The 25320-nt window shown below is 31.5% G+C and overlaps 1 protein-coding gene across 5 annotated transcripts in view; it reads right to left on the bottom strand.

Annotated features, from left to right (window-relative positions):
- Positions 1 to 25320, bottom strand: part of slo (calcium-activated potassium channel slo) — a 427716-nt gene that overhangs the window by 296183 nt on the left and 106213 nt on the right. The gene's annotated exons all lie outside the window — the stretch shown is intronic.

A 25320-nucleotide genomic window follows, 5' to 3' on the forward strand; every position in this document is an offset into this window, starting at 1 on the left:
AAGGATTTCACCTGAGAGCATCAGACACATTCTGTATGTGTTACGCAGTATCGCCATCTTGCATCTTCCTTATATTTGCATTATGCACAGTAAGTTTTACATTTTAAGTAAATTTAGTTAAATTTAGTAGAATAGTGCTTTAATGCTTTGTCTTGTAATTTTTTTAACTAACTAAAAAAACTATTAAGTTACTGTGTTAATAAATTAAACTATGTTGGAATTTTACCTTAAGTGACTAGTTTCGATGTAGTGTGCATCATCTTCTGAATTCTAGAGAGATTCCACAATATCTTTTGGTTTCCTATTATCATTTTGCTGGGATGATGCACACCACCTCGACACTAAGGTAAAATACCGATACCAACAAAATTTAATATTTACACAGTGAAGTAGTTTTTATTTAAATAAATTATTAATTCTTTAGTGATATACAGAAGTTCAAAGAGTGTAATCAAGAATCAATATATTTTAATATGTTCCATAGGTTAAAGGAATAATTTTAACATACCAGTACCAGTACATTAATTACTGTACCAGTTCAGAATCCAGAATTATTCAGCCAATTGTTTAATTTTACTACCTTACAGAGAAATATTAATTAATATTATATGCAAGGTCTTTCTCATGATTACAATACATCATGCTTTTACCATTGTTTTGTAGGTCAGTTTCACATTTATCAAGTAACACATTATGATTCATAAATTGTGAAGCCATATTATTTTGTATCAAGTTATAAGAAAATGGCGTCGATAAAGGTTATGTAAACTATGGAAATAAATAGTGATTTCTCATTGCCATACTCTGAGCACTCTTATCCCGTTACAAACCACTTTCTATGTTCCACAGAACGTTATAACCTCTTCAGGAATATAAATATTGTTTCATTATTGACCTTATTACTTATTTACTTACTTACTGACTTTTAAGCAACCCGGAGGTTCACTGCCGCCCTCACATAAGCCCGCCATTGGTCCCTATCCTGAGCAAAATTAATCCAGTCCCTACCATCATATCCCACCTCCCTCAAATCCATTTTAATATTATCTTCCCATCTATGTCTCGGCCTCCCCAAAGGTCTTTTCCCCTCTGGCCTCCCAACTAACATTCTATATGCATTTCTGGATTCGCCCATAAGTGCTACATGCCCTGCCCATCTAAAACGTCTGGATTTAATGTTCCTAATTATGTCAGGTGAAGGATACAAAGCTTGCAGCTCTGCGTTGTGTAACTTTCTCCATTCTCCTGTAACTTCATCCCTCTTAGCCCCAAATATTTTCCTAAGAATCTTATTCTCAAAACCCTCAATCTCTGTTCCTCTCTCAAAGTGAGAGTCCAAGTTTCACAGCCATACAGAACAACCGGTAATGTAACTTTTTATAAATTCTAACTTTCAGATTTTTTTACAGCAGACTAGATGACAAAAGCTTCTCAGCCGAATAATAACAGGCATTTCCCATATTTATTCTGTGTTTAATTTCCTCCCGAGTATCATTTATATTTGTTACTGTTGCTCCCAGATATTAGAACTTCTCCACCTCTTCAAAAGATAAATTTCCAATTTTTATATTTCCATTTCGTACTATATTCTGGTCATGAGACTTAATCATATACTTAATCTTTTCAGGATTTACTTCCAACCCAATCTCTTTACTTGCTTACTTGACCTTATTACTGATTTTAATTGTTACTATAAATAGGGTTGCCAACTGTTCGGAATTTTTCCGGATTGTCAGGAAATCAGTACTCTATGCAGGAAAGAAATTAAGTTCTTTTCAGGATGCTTAATGTCTGGAATTTTGTTCATTGCCATATTATATTCTGAAATTTCTTACTGATATTTCATTATTAGAGACCAGACATTGTTCGGAACGGCTTGGTAGTAAATCAGCATTTGAATAACTTGAGTGATTCTGATGTGCATCTCTTTACAAAAGAAGCACTGAATGTGTATCAGAGGGCCAATGACTGCAAAAATGCTTTGATTACTATTCTTCACTTCTTAAGAAAATCACTTTTCTAAGCCTTAATGATACTTTCACATTCAGTGTCCTTACTGAAATTGTGAATATATTGCACGTTAATACAGAACTGGACTTTGAAAGTGGTGATGCATTGTACCAAGAGTATTGCCTATTGAAAGAGATGATGCTAGTACTGAAAGATCTACCAACTCCTCAAGAATGCTGGAATACTGTTTTGAAGACACGTAGTGTGCCACACTTAAAGAAAATTGCTGAAAACATAACTGCTCTTCCAATTAGTAATGCTCATGTGGAGCGAGTTTTTTTAAAAAATGAAGAATCTCTGGACTGACGAGAGAAACCGGATGAGGCCAGAACTTGTAAAATCAGAACTCTTAACAAAGATAAACTTTAATATATCATGTAGAGAATTTTTTGATTATGTTTCAACAAACAAAGAACTATTAAACAAAAGCAAAGGAAACAACAAGTATTCTTTTAAACAATGTTAATGTAGTGAACATGTATATCAACCCCTGTGCTTTTCAATGTGTACAGACTTATGGCATGTTCTTTAATATAGGGCTACACCGCTACAACCAAATAATAACACGAAGGTAATTCTAATTGTTTAATTGAGCATCAAAATACAAATGTATTTACATTGAAATTCATTATAAGTTTGTGCTTTTTAATTTTTTTAATGTGTCCTGAATTTCCGTCCTCTAGAGTTGGCAACCCTAATTGTAAACCTCAAAATAGAATATGTTTCCCGTTTGAAAACAGTTGATTGACCAAATTCGTGTCTTTTGACAAATTCAAGTGCAGTTCACTTCACACTGATCAAGTCGTTTCAATTACTATATGTCAAGTCAAGCAATGAGTAGAAATTAATGAGTAGAAATTATTTCAGACTTCATTTGTAACTTGAAAAACGTCAGTTTTCTTGACTTGAAATTAACTTAAATTTTTTCTTACTTTTCATAATTTGAATTCAAGTTACTTGATAAAATATTAACATAGTATTTCAACTAATCTTTTGACAAATAATTTAATAATTACGCTCTGAAAGGAGAATAATTATGGAACAATTTCCTTTTCGTCTTTCAGTGCAAAGAAAATAATTAATGCTATCTTTAGAGCTAGTTAAATTGGTTCTTGATTTTCACTTCTTTGTCCTACTTTTGCTGCAAATTAAAATTTTAAATTCGAGATCATATACTTCAATCTGTGTATTGCCAAACATAAAAAACTATTTAACCATATAAAAATTTATCTTAATCCTACCGGTTGTTCCATTTTAATACTGATCTTTTATATTAAGTAGCCTATTTACCGATAATATGAATATAATTAATTTTATATCTCAGTACGAGAGATCTAGGAATTTAAAATAATTTTTATTTTATGCATACGTTATTATTAATTTTACTAGTTTGAAAATCTTTACTGGTGTAAATCACATTTATGTAAGTAGCTTTAAATTTAGTCAACAAAATTATGAAAATCAACTACCGTATATATTTTTATAACAGAAATGAATTAATTACAACAAGCATAAATAAAGGCATGCTAAATTAATAGTGCAGAATTCAAATGCAAAATATCATTAAAATACGTTAAGCCTACATACATTTTATTAGACAAATCCCCTTTAATGCACTAATATTTATTTATGAATAAAATGTTATAAAACACAACCATATTGAAGTACTGTGGAGGTATGTAGGTATTCGATCAATCAGCAGGAACATTCAAATTTTAATTATGTACACATAAATGTGCAGTATGTAGCATCCCTATTTCCGTATGCACAAACTTACAAAAATTTTATTGTACTATAGGCTGTAATAAAAAAAAATCATGACGAATGTATAAAAAGAAATTACAAATAGTTATTTCATCTCACTTCTTTTGTTTCGTACCTACTTCTGCAAAAATAAGAAAGCTGCCAGAAAATTTAGTTGCACAGCTGATACTGCATTTCTGTTTCTTCAACAGCGCAATGAAACTCATGCTTTCAGGACAATACTTACTCGAGTATAGGGGATTGTGGGTAAGGAAATGGAAAGGAGTAGACCTTGCTTTTGAGCTTAAGAGGCCAGTTTTGGACCGACTATTTGAGAGGAGGCAACCAGCTACCCGCAAAAAAGCCCACAAAAATTAAACCTTAAAATAACATGTCATTTAATTTTTCTTTTTCATTCCCATTAAAATAAAGAAGAAAAATTGTTAATGAAATGCAGAAAATGAGGCACACACACAGAGAAACCCTGGCTTGTTAGATTCCTGGCACACAAATTCTTCGCTTTTAGTCTGTTAAACCACAAGTCACAAACCAAGCTTTCAAATTCAAATGTTGTTATGCTACAAATCAGTCACCGTAATTACCCCAATATTACCGAATTCCCCCAGGCAAGGTCTTCAATGCAGAGGAGGGAAACAATTTCCAGCAATGACATGAACAACAATACAAATTTAGAATTTTCTATCTAACTATTGCTATTCGGGTAACTACGGTGAGGCTATTCAGAGACAATCAACATCCACCAACCAACGAGCCAATGTTTCTTGGTGTATAGCCGACGTGCATTGCATTCATGTAAAACCCTCAGACGACCGGCTGCCGCGCGAGGCGGCTGATCAAAAGCCAAACGGAACAAAATTCTTTCTCCTTAGCAATCTCCAGCCAGATACGGAGCAAAGCCAAAAAAAGTAAATAAGCAAGCTTTCTAGGTTTTTCGTTTCCCGCGAACTAGAATCTGTAGCCTGCCGAAGTCCGCGTCTCTCGATTTCAAACTAAAGCATCAGGACACCAACATGTTCTTTCTCGGAACAGCGTGCACCGCCACTTACGTGTGAGTGAGTGAAACAGGGCAGGGGGAGGGATGTTTTTTGTTTGAGACTCTAAAGCATGTGAAGTGCATTTCTACTACAAAGGTTAAAAGGTTACAGGTTCTCATGTCAAGTCAGCCAGTGGATTGAACTAGCATGAGTAGGCTATAATCATATAAAAACTCTACTCTAGTAGTAGCATATCCGAGCAGAGCTTCTGTTCATTAGAGAAATATTATAGAAAAGCCTAGTTAAGACATTCTGATTATATCAATCAATGAAGGCATGCCACCAAGAAATCTAATGGCATTGGCTACAGTGGTAGATGGACATTCGCATACATACTCGTACCCAACAATTAATCAAAAAAACCTAGCCTAAAGACATGACGTAACCACTCTTCAAACAACTCCATCTACAAAGGCGGTTAGTTGCTCTCAAGTGGTTTCGTTCAGGGTTATGACACCGGTGGCCGGCCCAACTCAAAATTGCAACAACTCCAACAATCCCAACCTAACCTACCTTACTACTTGGTCGGCAGGGGCACGGGCGGTGTCATAAGCCCGAGAAGTTTCTACAGTTCTCTTTAATCTAGTTGCACGGTTGGATGCAATGGAACATCGATCCATGTCTCAGAAACGTTCAGAAAATGACTCATGTAGTCAAGGCACTCAAGCAATGCATAGCTTACCGGCCAGGCTCAATCGATTCCAACTGCATACTGTATAATATTGATACCATGGCGCATAACAATAGCTCATGGTTCATGGAATTATTTTCCTCTCATTTCTGTGCAACATGGCCCGGGATACCCCTCTGCATCTCCCCGTCCAACTAGCCAATGGGGAACTAAGTTGTTAATCAACAAAAATTCCATACTGAAAAGACTGGGAAGATTTGCATCAGCTGCAAAAATATAACAATAGTAATAACAATGCTAAAAGTTACGTGTGTCATCACAAGTGAGAGAGACAGAGAGACAGAAAGAGAGAGAGAGAAGTCAAATCGACCAAGTCGGAGCGAGCAGCACCGTTCGTGTACCTCCGTCCACGTTCCCGCTTGTATTTCCCGCCATATTTGCACCGGTTTCCTGCGAGCTCGGTAATCTCTGGGATCCAGCTGGCGAACACCGCCTATATAGGGTACAAGAACCAGCAAACCACCAACCAGACTCTTAGCGACCGCTACAACACCAACATGGAACCTAACTTCAGCTCAAGCCTTGTTCTCGCTTCAAGACATCACCTGGATCCTCACTAATCCTCACATTCATTAACTTAATCAATGGCCTGGAGATCTGATTGGAACTTATTCCATCTCTGACCACATATCTGACGAATGTTCTTTCTCAAGACTTTCATTTTATTACTGGTAACTCATGTGCAGATTTTACACTTCAATGATGCCATAGATCTTACATCTTGAGATGTAGAAGAAGTAAAATATTATACAAAAATACGTAATACATCGTAAGCTGGTTAATGCAATTTACAAACATAATGCAATTTACAAACATAAATAGTTCATCACAAGAGAAGATACGAGTATACATAAATTTGGTTAATTCTGTTACAAAACTTTTCTCTTGGTCATTCAGTGCTTTAAATTTCTCTTTATCTCATTTCACTTCATTTATTACTATATCAGCAATGTGATTTTGACAAATTATATAAAAATATGAAATGTATACCAAGTAGATTAATTCAATTTACAAGCAAAAACAATTTATCAGTTGATTACAAAATATAAATGTGAAGAAATTTGATTAATTCTGTTATGAAACTTTTCTCTTAGCCCTTCAGTGTTAAAATTTTTCTTTATCTCATTTTATTTCATTTCATTTATTACTATATCAGCATTGTGATTTTGACAAATTATACAAAAATATGAAATCTATACCAAGTAGATTAATTCAATTTTACAAGCGAAAACAATTTATCAGTTGATTACAAAGTATAAATGCGAAGAAATTTGGTTAATTCTGTTATGAAACTTTTCTCTTGGTCCTTCAGTGCTTTAAATTTTTCTTTATCTACATTTAATTTCATTTATTACTGTATCAGCATTGTGATTTTGATAAATTATATGAAAATATACTATGCATACCAAGTGGATTAATTCAATTTACAAGCAAAAACAATTCACCAGTTGATTACAAGGTATGAATGTGAAGAAATTTAGTTAATTCTGTTCTGAAACTTTTCTCTTAGCCTTCAGTGTTAACATTTTTCTTTATCTCATTTTATTTCATTTCATTTCATTTATTACTATATCAGCATTGTGATTTTGGCAAATTATTCAAAAATATGAAATGCATACCAAGTAGATTAATTCAATTTACAAGCAAAAACAATTCATCAGTTGATTACAAAGTATAAATGTGAAGAAATTTTGTTAATTCTTTTCTAAAACTTTTCTCTTGGCCCTTCAGTGCTTTAAATTTTTTCTTTATCTCACTTCATTTCATTTGATTTATTACTATATCAGCATTGTGATTTTGACAAATTATACAAAAATATGAAATGCATACCAAGTAGATTAATTCAATTTACAAGCAAAAACAATTTATCTGTCGATTACAAAGTCTAAATGTGAAGAAATTTTGTTAATTCTGTTATGAAACTTTTCTCTTAGTCCTTCAGTGCTTTAAATTTTTCTTTATCTCCATTTAATTTCATTTATTACTATATCAGCATTGTGATTTTGATAAATTATGCAAAAATATGAAACACATACCAAGTAGATTACTTCAATTTGCAAGCAAAACCAATTCAACAGTTGATTACAAAGTATAAATGTGAAGAAATTTTGTTAATTCTGTTCTGAAACTTTTCTCTTGGTCCTTCAAAGCTTTACATTTTAAAATTTAATTGTATTTTTATTTCATTTGTTGTATTCCATAGATCTTACATCACCACAATAGCTTTGAGATGTGGAAGAACACGTAAAAAACTACACAGAAATATGTACCATAATACATCCGTAATACATAGTAAGCAGATTAATTCAATTTACAAGCATAATCGATTCAGCAGTTCACTAGAAAGTATGAATGTGGAGAAAGTTTGTTAATTCTGTTCTGAACCTTTATTTCTTGGCCTTTCAAAGCTTTAATATAATTAGGTACCAGTAGTAATTGAATACCATAACACATGAATAGCAAACTCCTATCTTAAAATAGCTAAGACTAACAGGGAGTAGATGGAGATCTGATTTGTGCCTTGTATTAAAATTATTAATGTTTGGTTAGTGCTAGATGTATCTTGATTTTAACATAAATCGTCATGAGGTGAAAAAATGTAGGTCTACTCACAAGACAAGGTCAAGATTTCCAAATTTTGGAAAACCTTTTTATAGAATGTCCTTTTATGCACATCTATCATTACTTTTAGTGCTTTATTTTATGAAACATATGTATATAAAACTTCCTCAATAGCACCATAAGACCACAGTGTTGCAGTTTATTGGATTACATTCCCCTCTACCTAATTCATGTACAAAAATTCTGATATCTTTGTTGTTCAGTGCTAATATTCTCTCCACATTTTTTGTGCATATAGAATGCTTAGTTCACACTTATGTACACAAAGAAAAACTAACCGAACTTTTTCCTAATAGAGGGAAATAAGCTAATTGCCAAGCACATATTATGTAATTCGTATTTATTGTATGCTGAAAAATTTCCTACGTCTCTCTCATTAATTGCTTATCACAGCACAAATGGAAATAATATTTCATAAACATCAATAACATTTTTATAATATAATTTTATAGAAATAACATCGGATATTAATATTACTTTTCGTAAATGTTATGTAAAATATTGTGAAAATGAAATTCTCCGGACACTATAAAAATTATTATAATTCTACATCCGGCTATCAAATGTATCATGCAATTGCAATCATTGCTGTATTAACAAATTCAACAATAATTATGTTCTGCATTATACGTATATTTTGGTGTAATATGAAGAATTTGTTTCATTTGTAAGATCATGCAAACGAAAATCTATAAAGGAAAAATAAAGTACACGTGGAAATAAGGATGATAATTACAAAACATTTTATTTTGGTCTCTATTTTTCGTTTATGTAAATTAATGAATTAAAGTTACAATATACTAAAAAAGACAGAAAATAGAAAAGAATAGATTTGGTCTATAAATGTGACCTGTTGTGCAAAAAGGGACCTAAAGTTGAGAAAGGAAATTTTACAGGAGAACAAAATAACGAATTTGCGGTATAAAAACTGCATTTCTATGTTTTGACATCTTGCGCTACGTGTAGGCTTTTTTACATACTAAACTAGGACGTAGTTTTACACAGTGCTTCTTAAATACTTAAATCTTTCTTATAGTTGCTAAGGAAACAAATGAAAATTTTAATTTGCATTTTTCTCGAAAAGTGCATAATGTAATATCAATATTCAATAAGTAATATATTAAAAACTATAGCACCTAGAAGAACCATGAATTTTTTTTTAATGCTCGGTATTTCATCCTCTTTTTGAAACCACAAAAAAAAAAAAAAAAAAATGAAAAAATCCGACTTTATGTCCCATTTCTTGCAACTAGTCACAAATTGTAATAAAAAGTTAAAAACCTGAAGTACTTTTAAATTTACGTTAAATTTCTTCAAAAAGTACTAAATTTAACTTAAAAATATACGGCCTAAGCAAGAAATCTTATTACTTATTTGATCTTAGATACCTATGGAATTCTGTAAACCATTCACAACATAACTTTTTAAAGTTACAGAAATATGCAACTTAAGTTTCTCATGTAAAATCAAAATAATATTTCGTGACAAGTGTGTCACATTTGACTACATTATTTTGATGAATTAAAAATAATATCAGTACCGTAGTTCCTGTAATTTTAAGTAATACTAAAAGCATTAAACATTAATTGAAATACCGGGATTTTATAAAGCATAGGCTACACTTTCATTCTTATTTCTTAGATCATTTTAATCTATTTATTTTTTAAGCCAATGTTCATCTTTAACTGAACTATGATTATAGAGATAGAAAAGAATATTATAGTGAAAGATTTAAGATAATTAGTTCTTGTTAAATGAATTTAGTTAGTTACTTAAGTAGATTATTTCAGTGACATATTTAAATATCGGTATCGGAACAATAGTGTTATATTTAATTTGAAAGTCGAAGAGAAAGAACACTAATACAACAGACTTCGCAATTTATATCACAACGAGTTTATTGTATGTCAATGAGATTGGACATCAATTTGTAGTTCCGCGATTAGTTTTTGCCTAAGTAATTTTCATGTAGTAAATCCAGATTATGCCGATAGCAATAACAAGGCTGACAGAAATATTCCGCTCTTTTGCAGAGTAGCCTAACTATGTACACAGCACGTATACAGTCACAGATCAAAAATATATTTTGGACATTGCCCAGTACTCAATAACTACATCACGTTATATTTATTGGCACTTTAACAATCAAGTATTCATCCAATTTGGTATCAGATACACTGGAAAATGTCCAATAAAGCTCTTCACTACAACTAATCTAAGCTATTCTATTTTTCACTAACCTTCATTCTTTGCAGTCAGCCAAGCTAACATCATTATATAAAACAAATGTTAAGTTCATTATTAGTTTCTTGTAAACTGTCTTTATTCCCAAGCATATGTACCGATATATAGCTCTTTTACATGAAGTTTGTTTGACTGACTGTGTAATTTTACTCATATCTTGGAAACCTGCTGTAGTAACAAAACCTAAAAATAATTTGGCTGAGGAAAGAAAACCACAATACATTAAGACTGAAGACACAAGTAGGGATATTTAATATTCCAAGATTGGAATGATTATAAATGAATGTTGAAGGCAATATTATTAGAACATATTTAAAGATTCATATAACCCACAAAAATAAACAGTCATGTATACAAAATTATTTTTAAAACGTTATACAGAAATTAAACTCTGGCTTTTGACATAATTAGAGAAAAATAATTTTGAAAAAATTTTTTCGACTACCATATACTGGAATTAAGAGACAATGCCTTTCATATTCTAATCCCATAACGATTTACTGTATACAGAGTCTTTCATCTGGGATAACAAAATGTTTTTTCTGGACAAAAGCGTATGTTGTGGCTTTCTTTTTTAAATCTATTCTGTAATAATTTTAAAACTTAAACTGAAACTTGCTTTTTGTATGAAAATATATGCAATAACAATCTGACTTTCAGGTTTCCAACATTTTATTCTATTACATCGATTACATTATACTACATTTATCAAAGAACAGGAAAATCTTGCAATTAATAAGTACCTTTTTCTTTCTCTTTACATCGTAACATTTGTAATCTCTTTTAATCTAAAGTAATATTTGAATAAAAACATAAAATTTAAATTTTTAAGAATTATTATAACAAATTTTATATTATTTCACCTAAAAATTCCTATAATTTTTACAGCTGTATATCAGAAAACCCACGCATAAAATGTAAAAAAAAAAAAAAAATTAGAAATCATATAAATACAGCTCTTATTTGTCAAAAAAATAAATTGTTGTAAATAACTCATTTATTTAACCCGGAATGAAGATGGTGATTTCGTTCTTTTGAATATGTATCGATTTCTAACACAATATTTCATTAAATCTATAAAGTACCGGTATATAAAATTATTTATTGCTGTCACACCAATTCAATTTCTTTGCTTTCAATCATTATAATTATGGTTAGTTAATGGAAAAAATTATAAGATGATTTTCTTGTAACAGGAGTATTGCGAATGGAACACAAATCACGAATTAAACGTACTGGTACATAACGAGACAGAAAATGATCTTGACACTAGTCACAGATTCTAAAATCAATATCTTTATTGCAAGAAGTTGATGAAATATAATAAATTGAAAGCTTGGAAATTTTGTAAAAGAAAGTCTGGTCGAATTAGATTTTAAAAAGCTGGTTTCAGCTTCTACAAATATAAAATTTAACATTTTATAAATGTTTAGTTAGTGCGTCAATTACTCGTAACTAGAAATCACTTAAAAATATTACAAACAGCTGATAGACTGATATTTGCTCACTTACTGGTAATACTTACAGAATCTATTATATTTACACAAAAAAGTAGCACTTTGTAAATGCTCGAATGCTGAAATTTGCAAGAAATTTATCAAGTTACTTTCATGGGAACAGGTCAAGAATTTTTATAATTTTGATCATTATGACAGTGGAGAGTAACTTACTGATAGTTTATTATATAGTTATTAATTATCCTGTAACAATACTGACTTCATTCTATGAATATATGACTTTAAATTTAGTAAAAAATTATTCGTAATAAAGATGGAACTTTTATTTGTTACCCAGCTGCAAAGATGATAGTGGAATAGGAACGAAGGCCAGTTCCGGTTTCGAAGAAATCAGCCCATCTTTTCTTTGGACATCCAATTTTCTTTTTCCAGATTATAAATCCAACTATTTTAAAATCAAACGTGTTACAGATACAAGATACATTTCTTAAAAAATCAGAAGTATTTATAGACATATGATTTGGTAGCCGACTACTTAAACTCATGTTTCTCGGTTATATGAAATGAGTACATTACAGCAGTGGCGTAGCGTCAATGTAAGCTAAAAAGCTTAGCTTCCCTAGTTAATAATAATTTAATAATAAACCTGCAGTTTATGGAGAAAATTATTTATTAATTTTAATAGAATTTATATTTACGCGTTAAATAATGCGATGCGGCAGCTCAGGATGATTTGTGATGCAGCAGTAAACAAGAAGCCTGCACACACCAGCTTCCAAGCAGACCGGTTTCTTCTGTGTAATCCACCCCGCAGATTTTCCATCCCTTTCTAACTAAGCTACCCTAGTCGCAAGGCTCGCAAAGAAGCTAGCTTTAACATTTAAAATAAGTAGTTTCCGAGTTATCCCTTTTCGTCAGTTGTGTTCAGTTGAAGTGTTAGCGTGCATTTGGCTGATATAATAAATAATGAGTGAAATAACAGTTCCTGACACTAATTTACTTGAATTTTTTTAGGATAATTGTATTATCAAGACCGACTTACGGACAAAAGTGTGATTTAAAAAACAAATGACCGACTCCCTTGCTGTCAATGGAGGATACAACCAAAAGACAGACGCATACTTACGTAATGATACTAATATTGTGATTTCTCTAAGTATGACAGGGAGTGAGCTAATGTTATATGTATACGTGTCTATTTGTTAGAGATATGTGTAAACCGTGAAATCATATTTTATTACGTATCATTTGAGGTCATGCCTTATTGGTGTTACTTACGATGTTCCAACCAATCTTCGACTGCTGACTTGAAATTGACTACTATTTATTTTAAGACTGTATTTTTGTAATACGTTTTCTCATATTGCATGAAAGACAACTTGAGTTAGCTTCCCCTGCTCAAAATTTCATGCTACGCCACTGCATTACAGTAGGCCTAGGCCCTACATAAAGATATCATCATTTTGAAACTAGTGCACAATGTTGTACTTTATTACATGAGTCAATGTTTAGGAATCTTGCTTCGCTAATTTTGACAAATGCAATAACTGTGTAACATTATAAACGTGTTTCATACATTTTTTGTATGACAGCATTATAAATAAAAATTAATAAAGAAATAACATATCAATTTTGTAATGATAGCTAGTTCGAAATCATGGTTTATATCTATACAGAGTGAACCGTGAGTAATACCATTAATTTCAAGGAGTTATTCTTTGATATATTTCAAACAAAAAAAATGTATACAATTTTGCTCGTATTGATTCCTTTTCGTGATAAAAATGGTTTTGTATGAAACATTTCATGGCGTGTTTTGGAAAAGTCTTCGATTGAATTCCCAATATGCTCTTTTTCTTCACTTTATAATTCATATACTGTATGTTTATTTTAATTTTCTGTCAACAAATTTATGTAAACATTTAATATTGTAAAATTCATGTAGGAGAGTATACTGAGTCCTTCTGGACTGCTTCCAATGGGAGGCAGTTAACAATTTAAATTTAATTAAGAGACCATTGTGTTGTAATAATAAATTATTGAAAGAATTTTAGTTTTGTCCTTTAAATGTATAGAAATTTGATCCGAACAAATCTAACTTTTCGTTCTGCAAAGGAATTTTACAATGTGACATTTGTTCGGATAGGGTGACCAGACGTCCTCTTTTATCTGGACATGTCGTCCTTTTTAGGCCTTTGTCCGGGGTCTGGGCGGATTTAAAAAAAATAAAAAAATGTCCTCCTTTTCGTAAATTGTATGTCTGATATTTTGAAACTATCTGATTTGACACCTTTTTCAAGTAATTTGCTAGTGCTGTAGGTGGCAGTAGCATCGAAGGAATATCCTCTTTGCTAACGTTCATAACTCTCAGGGTAATGGGTTAGGATAAATAAATATAATTTGCTGTAATAATTGTTTATAATGAACGGCATGAAATAAATTATGGATAACTCAATCCTTCGATAATACTCATAATACACTAAAACAGGATGTACTATTAACAGGAAAAGTAAAGAAATGCCCTCTAGCTGCAGACAATAATCAACTGGGTATATTTTATATAAACACATGAAAATATCCCTTAAATATTTTTATTGATATTTATCCATATACAGACGTGGACAAATTATTAACAAAATTGACGATTTTTATGATAATTCTGTTTACAAAATTTAACTTTTCAATTTAGACTACAGTTGACAATTTTGCATATTTCTATCATTACAGTAGATAGAAATATGCAAAAATGTCAACTGTAGTTTAAATTGAAGAGTCAAATTTTGTAAAAATATATCATAAAAATCTTCATATTTTGCTAATAATTTGTAAATATGCAAAAATGTCAACTGCAGTCCAAATTGAAGAGTCAAATTTTGTAAAAATATAAAATTAAAATCTTCAGTTTTGCTAATAATTTGGAAATATCCAAAATATAAACTCTAGTCCAAATTGAAAAGTCAAATTTTGTAAAAATATATATAATAAAAATCTTCAGTTTTGCTAATAATTTGTAAATATGCAAAAATATCAAATGCAGTCCAAATTGAAGAGTCAAATTTTGTAAAAAATATACAGTACAAATCTTCAGTTTTGCTAATAATTTCGAAATACGCAAGAATGTCAACTGTAGTTTAAACTGAAGAGTCATATTTTGTAAAAATATGTAACAGAAATCTTCCATTTTGCTAATAATTTGTCCACGTCTGTACATGTGAGCAGTGGCTGTGCGTCAATAAGAGCACAAGAGCACGTGAACACCTTGTTTCCATTAATGCACGACTACTTTTATTATTTGATACCGTATTGACGCAGTGGGGATGTATAATATCAGAATCGAGTATTTTAAACTTCCCGCATCTTGCATAAACTTCTTATGTAAACTTGGCAACATCCGTTCACGTACAAGCCGTGCTCTTTTCGAGATGGTTACAGGAATTTCACGCATGCGCGGGAGAAAACTGTCTTTAGCTGGCCGCTTATGACTCGTCAAGAGCACAAAGTGTTAAGTGAACATGATGAGTAATCTATCCTACAGATGTCAGGTGCATCGGTGCCTATCGTTCACGTGCTATATCTCGAGGAAATTTAAAAGCCTGTAGATGTCAGCATCTGACTGTAGGAACGTTTACTTTACGTAATGTGTATACAGTGATGCTACGAGAGTGTAGTTTGTGAATTACTATACTTCAGTGTCGGCATAATAGCATAGTTTGACTTTCAAACACGTGCTGGTTGACTGTGGTGGTGATATGAATTTAAGTATCTGTATGGTAGTGTATAATATTTAAGAATAATATTTACTGGCATGTATTTATAGCAATCAATCTATGCGAATGGGATTACAGTACTGGTATAGGCTATAGTGTATCAGTGTGTTGTGAATCAAAATATATTACTGAACACACGTGTTTGTAAATAACGGGACTGTGGTATGTATTCATTATTAACAAACGTACACAATGAACTCGAATGAAATTTGGAACAGTAAAGAACTGGGTAAACTGGCTTACCAGGAAAAATTGGAAATAGAAAGACTCAGTTTCATTATTATTACTATTATTATTACTCTTATTATTATTATTATTATTATTATTATTATTATTATTATTATTATATGTCGTTTTGAATTTATATACGGTTTTTTTTTCGATAGTGAAACATTGGAATCATGACATTTCATATTAGACTAAACGTACAATTTCAAATTCTCTTCGATTTTGGAACCACAAAATTGTGAACACACGTAATATTTTATCACGAGCCGCCACTGCATGTGAGTAATGCCAACCTGTATTAATTTTCCATAGTTACGCCATGGATAAATATATAATTATATATTTATCCATGGTTACGCATTAGAGATGAACAAAACTAACTGCCGCTCTCGCTCGCTGTGTTCGTTGGCATTTGTCTTTTGAGTCTCGGGTCGTCATTCTCGTGCGCTTCGAGTCTCGCTCATCATTCTCGAAATAGCATTTGGTCGGCGTGGAAAGATTTCGTAACTTTGAATAACATAGTCTACATCATTGAAATAAATAATACAAATGTTTAAATGAGATAGAAAGGCAAAACAGAACAGTATCTTAGTTATCAAAATGTTGTGGTTCTATTATATGATATTACCTATGGTTATATAAATAAAAAAAACAATTCTCAAATAAATTTGCATTTCTAAGAAACATAAAACATTACATTAATATCTTTTTAGTTGAGATTGCACACTTGATCTCAAACATATGAAAAGAAAATTCCTAGTCTTTTAATAAGGGCCTAGTAATTAAATAAAGACTGGGGAACGGATTATTTATTATACACTGAAAGGTAGATATGACGTTTCAAATAGACTACTTGATTGTTTATACATCTATAACAGTTGCCAAAGTAGATAAAAGTTCAGTCAGGTATAAACACCTGCTGACTTTGGGAGATGATCAATATCGAGTCTCGGAAGACTCACAACCGGTCTTTACGTCAAGGACGCGACGTAATACAACATTGTCGTGCGGGTTTTCGGCTTTGCGGGCGCTGATTCGTTTTCTCGATCGTTGTTCAACTCTATTACGCATGTATTGTGCACGCGCATAAATATTATTCGCAGTAAATCTGTATGGGTATAAAGCTTCTAAATTAATTGCACTTATCTGCCAAAATAGTAATATTCATAAAACAAACATCATTTCACGTGTTTCACGTTCATGTCAAAGCACAACTAATAACATAATTTTTTAATTAAATTACAACTCCCATGAAAGGATTAGGACTTTAGGCGCACATTTTTTTTGTAGAGTAAATTAGAGCTCTTAAAACAACGCATGTGTGATATGTTGCTCCCAGATGAGAATGGAGGTAATTTTCCAGCATCTTTTTTCCCTTTTTGGGACCTTTACCCTTTTCCGCCTCACTCTGCCCATAATCCCCTTCTCTACATTTTACTGCTACTTTTTAATATTACTTTCCACAGCACATTTTATAATTTAATTTACTTTTTAATTTCATTGCATTGCAATTTGCAATATTCATCATGGTAGCAAATGCAGAACCAAATCACTTCTGTAGAAATAAACAACTTTATCTTAAAAAATCATTATTTGTTGGGTACTAGTTATGTCACTTCATTTGTCGGTTTATTCTGCATAATAGAAACAAAAAGTAGTTTCATCTAATCTGAATTAAACCGCCACTATGTTAATTCGGTGTACTACTTGAAAGTATAATGAGAAAGTATGTACTATTTACTTAGTACAGTTTACTTAAAAATAAGTTTAACTTCAGAGTATAGTTGTGAAAAGTATGTAGTAAACCTACCGATTATCCACCGCTGTGGTTAGCTTGGGACAAGTTACCTGGTTGGGTTTTTTTTTCCGAGGTGTTCCCTCAACCATTTGAAGCAGAATTGCTGGGTAACTTTAGACGTTGGATTTCGGCCTCATTTCGCCTTCATTAGCATCATTTTATTAATCATCTTTAATAGTTACAGATTGATCAGGAGGATATAGCGGACGTGGTTCCGGGATCTGCCTACAGATGGCATCTGTCTATGGGAGCTACACATACCCTAGAGAAGCCGCCGGGGCTTCAATAAGCGGACTGCGGTTTAACGGGGGAGTGTAGCTCCCTCGGATAGATGGCGCCTTGGTGAATCACAGAATCGACGACGACGTGTCCCTCTAGTTAAGGATGCAGCAGATTTAAGTACGTGAATTGCGAATAGATACCATCGATCTGAGAAGGCTGCAGAGGTACAAACAGGGAGGCGGAGATGTGGTTCTCCTGTCAGACCTGGATGCTGTGGCTGAATCGATACGATGGTACCAAGCAGTGAATCATGCACTTGAGAAAAACGATCCCAAGGACTTATAAAAATCATCCTAATATAATCTGTAGCATCTTTAATCTGATTTCAAAACTGCTACCGCAATGCTAGAAGAGGTCTTATCGTCCCCCTCGTCATACATGCTTTCTACTATACATAATTTTCTACATACAACCTGGTGGCTGCATCACTCAATTTTATTAACTGTTTTAATTTATATTCTACTTTTAACGTTGTTTTAACTAGTTAAGACCAAGTGTTCATTTTGTGAACATGTTTTATTCGACCTGAAGATGCCAATATAATTGGCGTAAACGTTTGTTGTTAAAAAACATATGTAATGTTACTTTTTTGTATAACATAAATTTTAATGTATTTCTCATTGATAAGTATTGACTGAATTAAATTCTTATATTAATTGATATTGTACTTAACGGACCAATATACCATTGAAAATGTCATTGAAATTCCAATATAAAGAGGTTGCACAATAAGCCTAAAGGCTGTAATGCTTGCCCAAAGAGTCCTCCTTCGAAGGAAAATAAAGCGTACATATTAGCAAAAAAATACGTATGTTACCAAATTATACGATTATTAGCATATGGATATTATCCAAGTATTTTATTTTAAATAATCTTTTTACAAAAGTGGAGGCTCTTTAATCGTAACCAATAATGTGAGCAAAAATCATTCTTTCCTGTTTAATATGAACCATTCTACAGAGAGTACGATGAATCATTAACTCCATACATCTTAACAGTTCTGTGTCATGTTAAACGTAAAAAATCTTAAGTTATACGATTAAATTAATATTTCTTATTATATTTACATTACAGTCAATGATTTACACAGTGTACGACAATTTAACTAGACCCATTACGTTCAGAAACTGGATTTGTTATATATTCAAATATAATTGATGTGGTGTAAATTTGAATAATAAATTTAATTGGATTGTCTCTGAAGAACAGGCATGGATCTTAAGAACATATTTATATAAAATTTAACAGAAGTTTGACTGTATCATAATACTTGTTACTGCGATTTTAATTTCCATGTAATTATCTAGAAAAGCATATGAGTAGACTTCTGTTTACAGGTACTAAAATAAAATCTAGAATAAATAAATAAATTGTTGAAAGAGAAATGTGTAAAGAGAAGAAGAAGAAGGAACTTCAACTATTTGTTATGTTGTAGACAGGACGGAAACTGTAAACTGTAATACAAAGATACATTAGATAGTTAAGGACATGAATAAGCAACTACCTAACCTATATTCTGTCACTTCAAATTAAATAATTATTACATCATTATAGTTGTATGGAGCAAACACAAGAACACTCTCATGGAGTCGACACTGTTAAAGTGTCAAAGAACATATTACAACAGGCTTTAGAACTTGCAGAAAACGATTTTACTTTTTATAAACTATTTAAAGTACCGGTACAGTACCTTACAGTAGTCTATGTTGTGCTTTATCAATAAAATATAGGCTATAGGAGACAGATTCTAGATTTCAACATAGTTATTAGTGAATTCATGAAATATATCTCTGTTGCAATTAGCTATTTCTGATTGCATATTAAAATAAATATTAGTCTTAGGTTTTAATAGAATTAAAGCAGTAATAAACAACTTATTTGAATACATTTCGACAGGGTGATCAAGTCCCTTTTTATTGACTGTCCCGTCATTTTTATCCTAGATAACATATAGCAGATTGATCAGCCTTATGGGCTTCGAAGGCAACAACTTTTATCAATAATTGATTGAATGGCGATCTTATTCGTGTTAATTATGTAAGCATGTGCGGCTTACAGCTGTTTCGGTGCTACTTGACACCATCCTCAGAGCCTTCTGTGTCTCGGCGCCATTTTAACTTCGCTGCCTGTTTGTGGGTGCGTTCATATGATGAAGAGTTGTCAAATAGTGTGCGTGTGTTCTGAAATTGATCTGTGTGTTGAGAATTTGATTAGGGTGTGTTTCAGTAGGTCTGTATATTTCACATTGTTCTAGTGTGTTGAGTTTTTGGATTTCCATGTCTGTACTTATGTTATTGTATGTGTGGTTGTTCTCTTCCACATGCTACCGTTTTTAACACGGGTATCGTCATTACGTTATACTGTGTGACACAGGAGTCAGTTGACAAATGGGAAACATTACTAATTGTAAAATTGAAATAATGATTCAAATATAGCTTTCAGGTATAGCTGCCTGTGAAGCTGATTTTAATAATTTCAAGGAAAGCCAGATTTGCATAATACACGTCACTGTTCGTTGACAGAAAACCTCAGTTCAAGTTACACAGAGTTAGTGTGCACTCAATGTTGGTTGCTTGAATTTTGTCAGCCCACTTTATGTTCTGTGGATATAGAGGGAAAAATTGGATCGATGTCTAGTAGAGTTCCCGGGTAGCTCAGTTGGTAGAGCGTTGGTACGTTTAACCAAAGGTCCCGGGTTCGATGCCCGGCCCCGGAACAATTTTTCTCTCGAAATTATTCAAATAAACTTTACAGGAAGTTATACCTGAAAGCATGATTTGTATTAAACATGGCATTGTCCTGACAAAAGACACTGCCACTACTGTCACTGACATCACAGGCGCATGTTTGATGAAATCTTTAAATGTTTTCACTCAATGGTTACGGAGAGTCAATTCGAATCTTTATGGTTTGTATGTAAATGTGTGTGTGAATATGAACCATACAACAGCTATGAATACAATGGCAATTCAAATGCTTGGAAGTGAGTGCTCACGGCGGATATGAATAGAGTGACAATTTAAATAAGCTAACTGCATTCTCTAATAAGTATGATTCCTCATTCTACAATTGCAACATTAGCATTTGACAGTTTGATTTTCGTAACTGAGGATATCTATGATTCACTATATGAGCCGCCACTGCAAGTAATGCACGAAATATTTCAATTTTAGATGTATACCTATATTTATGAGTAAGTGAACAAAATTGTAATTTATGATGGTTTGGAACTTCCACCGTTGTATTAGTACATTATGTAATACACATTATATAGAATTTTTTATATGAGCCGCCACTGCAAATAGTGCACGACGTATTTCGATTTGAGATACATACCTATGTTATGAGTATTATAATTTATGATAGTTCGGAATTTTCAATGTTGTATTAGTAAATTATGTAATACACATTATATAGAATTTTTTAATATGAGTCGCCACTGCAAATAATGCACGAAGTATTTCGGTTTTATATTAATACCTATATTGTGAATATTGTAATTTATGATGGTTTGGAATTTCCAACGTTGCATTTGTACATATGTAATACACATTGACATGTATTATATATAATTTTTATATGAGCCGCCACTGCAAATAATGCACGAAGTATTTCGATTTTAGATTAATACCTATATTGTGAATATTGTAATTTACGATGTTTTGGAATTTCCAACGTTGCATTTGTACATATGTATAACTTACACATTGACATTATATATTATAATATATATAATTTTTATATGAGCCGCCACTGCAAATAATGCACGAAGTATTTCGGTTTTAGATGCATACCATATTATGAGTAAATGAACAAAATTGTAATTTATGATGGTTTAGAATTTCCAACATTGTATTATTACATTATGTAATACACAATTAGGCCCTATATATATATATATATATATATATATATATATATATATATATATATATATATATATATTATAAAACACAACTTCATATATTTAAATAAGTTTGATAACATTTGCAACACCGGGATAAATATGATAGAAGCACAACATATATCATCTTCAGTTGTTTTTAACATCTGAAGAACAAAAGAGTGCTTGCTCCACACAACATAAGCCAGCTAGAAGACCGCCCATTTCCTTGCTACTCCAGTCACAGGTTACAATTGGTTAATCAACACATAGTAGGTCCATAGGGACTTGTTGGGTCGGATCAGGTTGTTTTGCCTTCATATCAGGGATATTTAAGATCGTGGCACACTAGTTCTGCAAACTCAAAATACTATATAATAAAATTATGAAACGACAGAATATCTTATCTCCAAGTGTCTGTAATAACTCTACAGTTGAGTTGACAAAATGAACTGTCAAAATACAGCTGCGATACACTGTACTTTTACATACCGAGCTTTCATTTCAAAACTTCCTAGTCTAAATAACTAATTATTTCAATTGAATTCAATTTAAACAAAAAACACGTCAATTTAGATATTGAGGAGAAAGTCTGAAACCAGGCTTAATTGAATTTTAGATTTTATCCCCCACTCCCAACCATCCCTCCTTTGAAATTTCAAATGGCACCCCTATATTTTTATACTTAAATATGAAAGAGAATTCAATTGTTTATACACCTCATTCATTTGTTTTCTATCGTCGCCTGGCAACCTGGATTGTTGTTACTGTTGATTAGAGCTGAAGAGAATAAAGTTACAAAAGTTTTAATGGTGTATACCCTTCAAGAGAGAATATAAATCATCCTTATTGATTAAATTTAGGAAATTACACAAAATAAACCGTGTTTTCATACTGCAATCAACTGATAATAACAAAAATACAGGTTGCCAGGCGACGATAGAAAACAAAAGATGCGAAAACAAATGAACGAGTTTTATAAACAATTGAATGCTCTTTCATATTTAAGTATAAAAATATAGGAGTGCCATTGAAATTTCAAATTGGGTTGGTTGGCTAGGGATGGGGGGTGAAATCTAAAATGCAATTAAGCCTGGTTTCAGACTTCCCCCTCAATATTCAAATTTGACATGTTTTTTTGTTTAAATTGAATTCAATTTAAATAATTAGTTATTTAGACTGGGAAGTTTTGAAATGAAAGCCCTGCCCTGTATATAGTTTTAATAAGACATTTATTTTATAAAACAATACAATAAATTAGGTCCTGAAATATACATTACTTGCAATTGGTTTATTGAAGTTTAAATTTTAGTAAACTGATGACTGTCATTAGTAGTGTTAAGAAATTGCACGTTTTTTTTTTTTTCATTTATAAATATTTCTGACAACTAGAATAAGCAGATACCATAGTCTTCAATTACTTCCTGATTTCAAGTAAAACATGGGGAATATTATCATATTAGAAGTGATACAATTAAGGGGCTATTAAAAAGTAGAAAATATTCTATTTTAACAGAAACTTCCCTTTCAACTGTTTCGCTATTGTTCCTATGGCAAATGAAATAAATAAAAAGAAATTCAAGCTATTCTTGGATGAATTTAATGTGTGTGTGTGTTTTTTTTTAATTCATACCTCCACAAATGCGAGTTGTCGTTATCCAGTGCTACTGTAAACGTAATAGAGATTGTTCCAGTGCACTGAGAACATTCAAAACTGTAAATGGGTTGAGATATAGACTCTGCTATTTGTCGCCATTGTAAAGCTTTTAAAAATATAAAGATATCCCGCAAGATTTTTTTTTAATGCTGTTCATTCCCCAGAAAAGAGGATAAAATAACGGAGGAGAGAAATGATGACCACATTTGAATGTTTTGAAATTTATTTACATCTGAATAAAATTCATTTTTTATGAATAAAACTGTAGGCCTATTATTATATTTCCATAAGCTTACTTACTGTCTAACAAAATTAAGGGAGTTTAAATCATTGACTTTTGAATAATCCTGCTTTATAATAAAACACCTAATATAATTAATAATTTTTAAGGCTATAAAACATGTTCATAATATGTAATCTACTATCAATTTTATTACATAACCATATTACAAATAAGTATATACAGGGTGATTCAAGAAGAGTTACCGCCACTTACGAAGCTTATTTCCGACGGCATTTTGAGCAAAAAATTTCATATAAACATGGGTTACATTTTCAATATTTTCAGAGTTACACTAATTTGAAGTTGTTTGTAAACTACCTTTTTTTACTTAGTTTTAAGGGTAAAAGAATATTACAGATAAAGAATTAACTATTCAGAAGTATAATTTCTTTATTCTGAAATTAAAAATGTGTTAATTCCATAGTTGTTTTCTACATATATATATTTTTTTTCAATTTTAATTAAAATTACTTTATTCCTACGCATTTAACACAACAATTGTTACAAATCACGTAACTTCCAGTAATTTGATTCTTTACAGTTAAATTTTATATTTTAATGTACAGTCTTAAAGAGTTTATAACAGTGGCATGATTTGTAATAATTGTTGTGATAAGTGTATAACAAAAATGTAATTTTGTAGTTAAAATCGAAAAAAAAAAAAAAATTCTATATGAAGTAACTATGGAATTCACAACACATTTTTAGCTTCAGAACACCAGTCAATTAAAGAAATGATACTTCTGAATAGTTCATTCTCTAATTATAATATTCTTTTACCCTTAAAACTAAAGAAAAAAAGTTGTTTTACAAACAATTTCAAATTATGTAATACTGAAAATATTGAGAATAGGACCCACATTTATATGACTTTTTTTTTGCTCAAAATGTCTTCGGAAATGTGCTCCGTAAATGGTGGTAACTCTCGTGAATTACCCTGTATATAAAACATAAATATAAACGAATAATAACTGGTAGAATTATGAAAAAAGCTGCTTATATAGGCCTATATTATTTTTGTAATCTATCATGGATTACAACACCTGTAATGTATTTTTTTATGGAACCTATAATGTTACTTTCGTCTCAAGGCCTGTTATATTCCGAGTTTTTCCTTATGAACATAATGTTCCTATACTAATGTATGACCATGACAAAACTGTAAAGGGAAAATAACAATAAGCAAATCATCGAGAAAATTATTTAATCAATACGTAAATAAACAGTTAATAAAGAGATTAAATACTCTTTTTACCGGGGTAAGGCGAAGAAAAAATGTAGGCCTATTAAAATTAAAGTACTTAAAAAACGTTCCTAAGTAAAAAAAAAAGATTGACCTTTGAGACGTAGAAACAGGAAGTGTTATGTTTGTAAGAAATGAATTAATTACATAATAATTTGGTGATATTTATTTTTTAATTTTACTGACCACACATCTTAGTAGGCCTACTGTTGTTCCATTAACTTATTTCACTTTATTATATAAATCAGTTATGCATAAATGTCCAGAACAATTAACCCTACTCTTCGAGTTATATACCCTGAATTTGTAATTGTTTTTAAAATGTCCTTTACAACAAATTAGAAAGAAATATACAAT

This window comes from Periplaneta americana, chromosome 4, assembly GCF_040183065.1.
Source record: "Periplaneta americana isolate PAMFEO1 chromosome 4, P.americana_PAMFEO1_priV1, whole genome shotgun sequence".
Classification (NCBI taxonomy): domain Eukaryota; kingdom Metazoa; phylum Arthropoda; class Insecta; order Blattodea; family Blattidae; genus Periplaneta; species Periplaneta americana.